Source organism: Pinus tabuliformis, chromosome 7 (genome assembly GCF_031772625.1).
Source record: "Pinus tabuliformis cultivar Carrire ecotype Pingquan chromosome 7, CPIR1, whole genome shotgun sequence".
NCBI classification, from domain to species: Eukaryota; Viridiplantae; Streptophyta; class Pinopsida; order Pinales; family Pinaceae; genus Pinus; species Pinus tabuliformis.
This window is the reverse complement of record NC_142293.1, coordinates 1,657,427,336-1,657,435,099: the sequence shown is the minus strand read 5'-3', so window position 1 is coordinate 1,657,435,099 and position 7,764 is coordinate 1,657,427,336.

Here is a 7,764-nt window from a genome sequence, read left to right as displayed (position 1 = left end):
AATTCACCACCTTTCGAAATATCATGCATGGGAATGGTGTTTTCAAGCCTACCTCTCTTCGAAACTCCAATTCCGACGCAGAAGATCCAGGTTTCTCTGCTCCGGGAGGCTATGCTGTGCTTCCTATAGAGCTCCTTCCTGTAGAGAGCTTTGCTAGCTTTTGGAGGACGTCACGGCGCTTCTGAGCAAGCCTGGGATGCGGGAGGATTTTGAAACGGGCCGAGAAGCTCGGGCTAACGAACTGCAGAGGAGGAGGACGCGTACGTTGCTGAAAACCAGTTGCAAGTGTAAATGACAGTGGTTAATGTGAGTTCTCTAGCCGAACGATTTTGAATTACGGTGCAATTCATGGCGCGGGGGTGAGGTGTCTAGGCCGATCCGTTAGCCAACGTCACGGCCATCATTCTTCGGCGTGTCTCTGACCGCCATTTTCTATCTCTGCCATTACCCGCCGTCATCACTGCCAATCCACCGATTTTCCCCGACTGGACACTTCCCACGTGTCGGCTCCACGTCCCTTTGGCGGATTCGAGCATAACCAAGCTCGTTTGGATCCCATGAGGCCATTCGACTGACTATGGGTGGCCAGTTGACTGGCCACCGAATTCGTTCAATCCGCACCATTCACAGACATGCAGTTTTCATAGTATAGTCTATGCAATTTGAAAAATAAGGTTAGACACTTACCTGTGTGGCCGTGGACGTGTTATGCAGGTTTTGGGACGTGGAATGATGGCTTTGCTCACTGCTTCTTCGTGCACAGGCGCTGGAACTCCTTCGTTCATTGGTTGATGCTGTATGCAAGGCTTCGGGACCCGATCCTCTGGTTGTGAACGTTGCATGCACAACTCTGTCTTTTCTCAGCTGTCGAGGAGGTGTTCACATTCAAGCAGAGCTGGTTACATGCCTCCTGCATTGATTTCAACTGCTATTGACTCCATAGTGTGTGCTCCAGACGGATCAGCTGCTACAGGATTCCTGTAGGACATCCTGTAGCTGCTTCTCCTCCTGGGATGCATGCTGAAATGAGCAGGGTTGTATTCACAGATGAAGGGTCCTGATGGAGCTTTGACAGGTAGAGTGTGTGAGCCTTCGTGTACTTGATTTGTCACTTGGGAAAAAAATTGCAATCTGAGGAAAACAAGACTCTTTGCATGACTGTGCAGGAATACAGGACCAGATTGTTGTAATGGCGGTGGAAAGAGATGAAACTGGTGATGGATGGAAGAGAGGGGTGGCTGCAGGCCTCATCAACAGACTTCAAGCTTTAAATCCCTTTCCAGAATCGACTTTGGCCTGCCCGAAGGCTCTACAGGATGTTTCCTGTAGAAATGCAGAACTTCCTGTAGAAAGCTCAGAACTTCCTGTAGGAGGTTGAATCTCGACCCGAATGTGTTCAAATCCCGGAAAAAGTGAGTGGCCATGGAGGGGGTGTCTATGAGGATGTCTGGTAGCTTAGTACGGACCCCTGTCCTCGTTTTGCGCGACCTTCTTTATCTACACTATATTCCCTTCAACCTACAATAATTCCAGAGATTAGACCTGTTTCTTTTCTTCTTCTTTTTTCTTTTTTTTTTCTTTTTTCTTTTTGAGAGACAGCAGGGGCGCCTCCATGAGGCTTTCACCTCCACTATCAGCCTTGGGCGCCTCATAGAGGTTTTCGCCCAAGATCTTTTTTATTCCATTTCTTTATTTTCTGAGAGACAGCTGGGGCGCCTCCATGAGGTTTTCACCCTCACTGTCTGCCCTGGGCGCCTCAGAGAGGTTTTCACCCAAGGATCTTTTTATTCCCCCTTTTTTTTTTTTTTTTGTTTGATGATCAAGGTGTGGTCGGAATAGAGGCAGAACCCTGCTCTACTACCAGCACTGATTTTTCCACAGTTTCAATGAACTCCTACCTCGAAAGGGGTTTCTTGTAGATTTTCAGTCGATGCCCATTGACAAGCATGGGGATGGCTTCTTCATCAATGGTCCTGATAAGGACTGAACCATTGTCATTGCAATTCTCCACTGTATATGGTCCTAACCATCTTGTCCTCAGCTTTCCTTTGAAATCCTTGTATCTTGAGTCATACAACAACGCCCAATCTCCCGACTGGAATTGCTTTTCATTAAGGTGCCGGTCATGCCATATCTTCCTCTGAAGTTGAACTACTTCTGAGTGGAGGAGGGCCTGCATTTTGTGTTCATCTAATCCATTCAGCTGCAATAATATTTCACGTTGAGCATGGCTGAGATCTAGGTCCAGTTGAGTTGACACCCTCAATGTATTGTACTCGAACTCTATGGACAACAAAGCTTTCTTCCCGTAGACCAGCTTAGAAGGTGTGAAACCTGTTGTAGTCTTCCAAGTGGTGTTGTAGGCCCAAGTGGCCTCAACCAGGCGATCTGCCCAATCCTTTCTGCTGCTACTCACAACCTTAGTCAAAATCCCTTCCAATGCTCTATTAGTGACTTCCACCTGCCCATTTGCTTGGGGATGATATGGGGTGGAAGTCCTGTGCTTGATCTTGTGATGAGCGAGCAAATCTTCAATCAGGTTGGAGGTGAACTGGCTTCCTTGATCGGTGACTAACTCTCTTGGGTAGCCAAACTTATAGAAGATATTTTCCCTCAAAAACTCAGCCACCTTTTCTTTGTCGCTACTTTGATTGCCTTCGTTTCTGCCCACTTGGTCAGATAGTCGGTGCACACAATGATGTAAGACCGTTGCTTTGAAGAAGGGTTGATAGGACCCCCAAAATCCATGCCCCACTTCTCAAATGGCTCGAAGGTCACTTGAGGTTGGAGAGGCATTTCATCCCTTGGAGTCGGTTTCCCCATCCTCTGACATCGGTCACATTGGCTGATGTATCTTCTGACATCTTGATGAAGAGTAGGCCAATAGTAGCCTGCCTGTAGAATTTTGAAGGCAACCCTTTTTGCTGCAAAGTGGCCCCCACAAGGTCCGTCATGACAGGTTAGGAGGATGTCAAAGACTTCCTCCTCCCTAACACAACGTCTCAAGATCTGATCTGGGCAAGTTTAAACAGGTTGCCCCCGATCCAAGTGAAGGGGCACTCTTCCTTACAATTCTGCTCTTCTCCTTTGAGGATAGATGCGGAGGGAACTGTGCTGAGACCAAGTAATTTGCTATATCAGCAAACCATGGAGAGAGTATTGAGATAGCAAACAGATGTTCATCTGGCATCTGGTCATCCACTGTTCCTTCTTCACCTGCAGGCAAGTCCAATCTAGACAAGAAGTCAGCAACAACATTTTCCTTACTTGGCTTGTCGACAATAGTCAAATCAAATTGCTGCAACAAAAGTAACCATCTAATGATACGAGCATTGACATCAAGCTTATTCATTAAATATCTAATCGCAGCATGATCAGTGTGTACAAATGTTTGATAACCAGTGATGTAGTGTCTGAACTTGTTTAGGGAATGGACTACAACCACGAACTCTTTCTCGGTTACGGTATAGTTCATTTCTGCCTTGGACAGGTTTTTGCTGACAAAGTATATGGAATATGGGAGTTTCCCCTCAACTTGTCCTAAGGCTTCCCCTATGGCTTTGTTCGAGGCATCAGTGTGGATGTGGAAAGGTAGGGCCCAGTTTGGACCTCTCAAGATTGAGGTGGACACCAGCCTATCTTTCAACTCATCCAGTGCCCCTTGACAGTTGTCAGTCCATTTAAACTCAACATCTTTCCCTAAGAGGCCAAACAATGGTGAGGCTAGCTTGCTGAAGTCTTTAATGAATCTTCGATAATATCCTGCTAAGCCTAGGAAACTCCGAACATCTCTTACCTTTTGAGGAGGAGGGACCTTTTGGATGATAGCAATTTTATTAGGATCCACCTATAATCCTTGCCGAGAAATGGTATGACCTAGCACGGTCCCTTCAGTCATCAGGAATTCACATTTTTCGGGACTGAGGGATAGGTTCATCTCAATGCACTTGGTTAGAACTTTTCCCAGATTAGTCAATGCTTCTTGGAAGTTGGACCCATAAGGAGTAAAGTCATCCATATATATTTCTACCGAATCATGGACCAACTCAGAAAATATGCTCAATACTGCTCTCTGGAAAGTGGCAGGAGCGTTGCATAGCCCAAAGGGAAGGACTCGGTAGGCAAAGGTACCCCAAGGACAGGTGAAGGTGGTTTTATCTTGGTCTTCCGGGCTTATTTGGATCTGGTTATACCCGCTGAACCCATCTAGGAAAGAGAAGAACTTCTTCCCTGCCAGTCCATCCAACACTTGATCTATGAAAGGCAAAGGGAAATGGTCTTTCTTGGTGGCTTTGTTAAGTTCTCGGTAATCTACACAGATTCTCCACTTCCCGTTCTTCTTGGGCACAAGCACTAGAGGCGAGACCCACTCACTATCGGAGATAGGGTAGATGAATCCTGCATCCAATAATTTTTGCAATTCTTCTTTGACAATGTCTTTAAGGGCTGGATTCATTCTCCTCTGAGGCTGCCTGACTGGTTTACAATCTTCTTTAATGTAGATGTGATGGGTACAGACCGAAGGATGGACTCCTTTCATCTCCTTATAGCTCCAAGCGAAAGCATCTAAATGATTGTTCAGTAAGCTACACAGCTCCTTCTCCTGGGAAGGAGATAGGGAAGAGCTGATCTTTAAAGTTCTTTCGGGACCAAACTCCACATTCTTAACTCTGGGAGGGGTTGGATCAGTCACATAGAGGTCCACTAAGGTGCTGGCTTGGGTATCTTCCACCAATTCCTCTAAGGACAATGCACTGGGAGGTGGATTTTGAATCAAAGTCTCAATCAAATCATCCTCGGTTTGAGGGCCTCCCCTATTGGTTTCTACTGTGCACAATGGTGCAGAGTAGACCTCATCCTCATCTCCTTCTTCCAACCAGAGTGGTAAGTCATGTTCTAGCAGAGGTTGGGCAGGAGGATATAGGACTAACTGCTTGGACATAGGCCCATTCTTGATGGTCATGCTTCAGCTCGGCAACTGATGTAAGCATCCGCAGTGGCTAACCAAGGCCTTCCCAAAATAAGGGGGTATCCAGTGAGCTTTGCTTTTGGCTGAAGGACCAAGAAGTCCACAGGGTACTCCCAAGAGTCAACAGAGAGCAAGACATCTTCCACAATCCCTTCGGGACTCACGGTGGAGCGATCTGCCAACTGCAGGACTGTCGAGGTCTTCCCTAAGGAACTCTGAAGGTTGAGTTTAAGCATGGTGTCCTTGGTCATCACATTAATGGCAGCCCCTAGATCAATCAAGGTATGGGGGATTATGGTGCCATTGATGTGGACATCAACTACAGGACTCCCAGGGTCCAAATACTTTGGACAAATTACTTGCCCCAACATTAGATCGGACAGTTGTCCGATGACATTGATAGTCGAGGCATCTCTCTTTCGCCTGCCTGGGTGCCTGAAACACTTCTCCTTAATCAATTTGTTGTATATCGGTACATCTTTGATGGCCTGGAGAAGTGGTATTTTCACACACAACTGTTTCAGTTCTCCCAAAAGTTCAGTCTCCTCTGGGTTTGGTTGCGTGGTTACTGTTAGTCGCTCAGGAAAGGGTGGAATGGCTTTGGGTTCACTTTCCTGTTTCTCTTCCTCGTCCTCTGGGGGAGGAGGTTGGCGATCTGGAAGGGTCTTCCCGGATCGCAGGTTGATCTCCTGGATCTCCACAGCATAGGTAGGACATGTTGTCTCCCCAGTGTATACCTGTTGGGCCTGTCGGTTGTTGGGGTTCAGGTTTGGTTGAGCAGGCATCTGGGGTTGTCTTGGAGGAGCAGGAGGTAATGGTTGTGGCTGAGCTGGTGGTGGAGGTAGAATGGCGGGAGGAGAGTTGTATTGGGGCCTCCACCCCAATTGAGGTGCATTCCACTGAGGCTGTGGCTGGACATGTGAGTGAAACGAATGAGCAGTGGGTTGAGTATGGTATTGAGGTGGATAGGACCATGGAGGAGGTGCAGACCAGGAAGGATGAGCAAGGGGACCCCAAGAAGGCATGTGAGAAGATTGGTTGGGGCTATAATAAGCTTGGGATGTCCCTTGCATCCCCTGCTGGTAAGGTCTGGGCCCATGCGACCTCCTTTGGTTGAGGAAGTAGAGAGGTTCAGTGGTTGCCTCAGTCCCTTGGTACATGGCTTTAAATCCAGGCAAGGTTGGGCATTGGCTCGTGGGGTGGTTCTCCTCACAAACGAAACATACCTCTACTGAGTGCAATGGACACTCGTTCTTAGGGTGCTTCCTCGTACATCTGGGACAGAAAATGGCCAAAGCCCTCTCAACTTCCTCTTTCTTTTGTTGGATTCAGAAAGTATCAAGTTGCATGGCAATGGTCTGTCTCATCTCACTTTTGAGGTCTTCCATCTGATTAGCAAACTCATGCTTGGAGAAGGTAGTACTAGCTGAAAGTGGATTCCCCCTACCTCTTTTCTGGGCTGCCCTAGAGTGGTTTCTAAACACAGTCTTTATGTCCTCATAAGGTAGTTGGTAGATGTCTCCTCCAGCTAGCATGTGAAGGGTATCTAGAAGGTCTTCAGGGACTCCTCGGAGCAGAACCAGCTTTATAGATTCAGGGTCAAGTGTGCACCTGGCCCGTTTATAGCTAAGTTGGAACCTTTCCTCGTAGTCTTCTAAAGACTCATCATTCCCCATGGTCATCCGAAAGATTTCTCCCTTGGTTTCCTTTGACCTATAGTAATCCCAGTATTTGTTGTTAAAGGCTTGTTGCATCTGAGCCCAAGTAGTGATACTGTTTCAAGGTAACCCCATGAACCAGCGTAATGCTGCATCCTTGAGGGTAGAGGGAAAGAGTTTCAACTTTTGCTCATCTTCTGTATAGTCATAAGTTCGACAAAGGACAACAAACTCAAACAGGAAGGTATCAGGGTCTTCAGTGGTCAATCCATGGAAATGAGGTAAGGCTGAGGGACTTATGTTCTTCATTTTCATGTCCCCATTGGTCTCTCGGATGGGGGAGGTACCTTCTATTCTCTCGTCATCGTCTCTACCGTTTCTGTTTTCAACCATGGTCTCAAAAGGAATGTTTTCTTGCTCTTCTTCTGTTATAGGATCTTCGTATATCTCAGGAGGTTCACCTATAGGTTCTTCTGGGTCACTGCCACCAAATAAGAGAGAAGGGTGACTCAGTGAAGTGGTGGGGGTGTTGGGTAGGAATTTTCCGGTATTATCTCTGTTCCTACGAGGCATGAAAGGATTTTTGGTTGCTTTTGTTTTTTTCTCTGCTTGTACCTGCAAAACTGAAACAAATGGAATTGCAACTAACTAAAATCTATCTTGCAGAAATGAAAATGTGGAATTGAAATGAAAGCAGGAAAGGACTAATCTATTTTGCTAAAATCAAATTGCGAGAATGAAATGCTAGACTACGCTTGCAGAATTGAAATTCTATTCTACGCTTGCAGAATTGAAATTGCGGAATTGAAAGGCTAATCTATGAAAGCAGGAAATGTTTAATTTACTTTTGCAGAAATGAAATTGTAGAATGGAACTGAAATAAACTACTTAGCAGAAGGTTAGAGTAGGAAAATAGAAGAAAAACAGCAATCACAAATACTCTGACGCTTCCCCGGCAACGGCGCCAAAAAGAGTGGTGAGCTCTAGTATTGCAGCAATAACGCTGCAACTCCTAGGACTCCCTTCTTTACTTTTAACAACCCGGTAGTTCGTAACAAACTTGGAAGCGATGGTGCTGTATGCATAAGTACTAGCTCTTGCCGCAGCTGACACTTGGTCAGCTGGCACAAGTCCGCT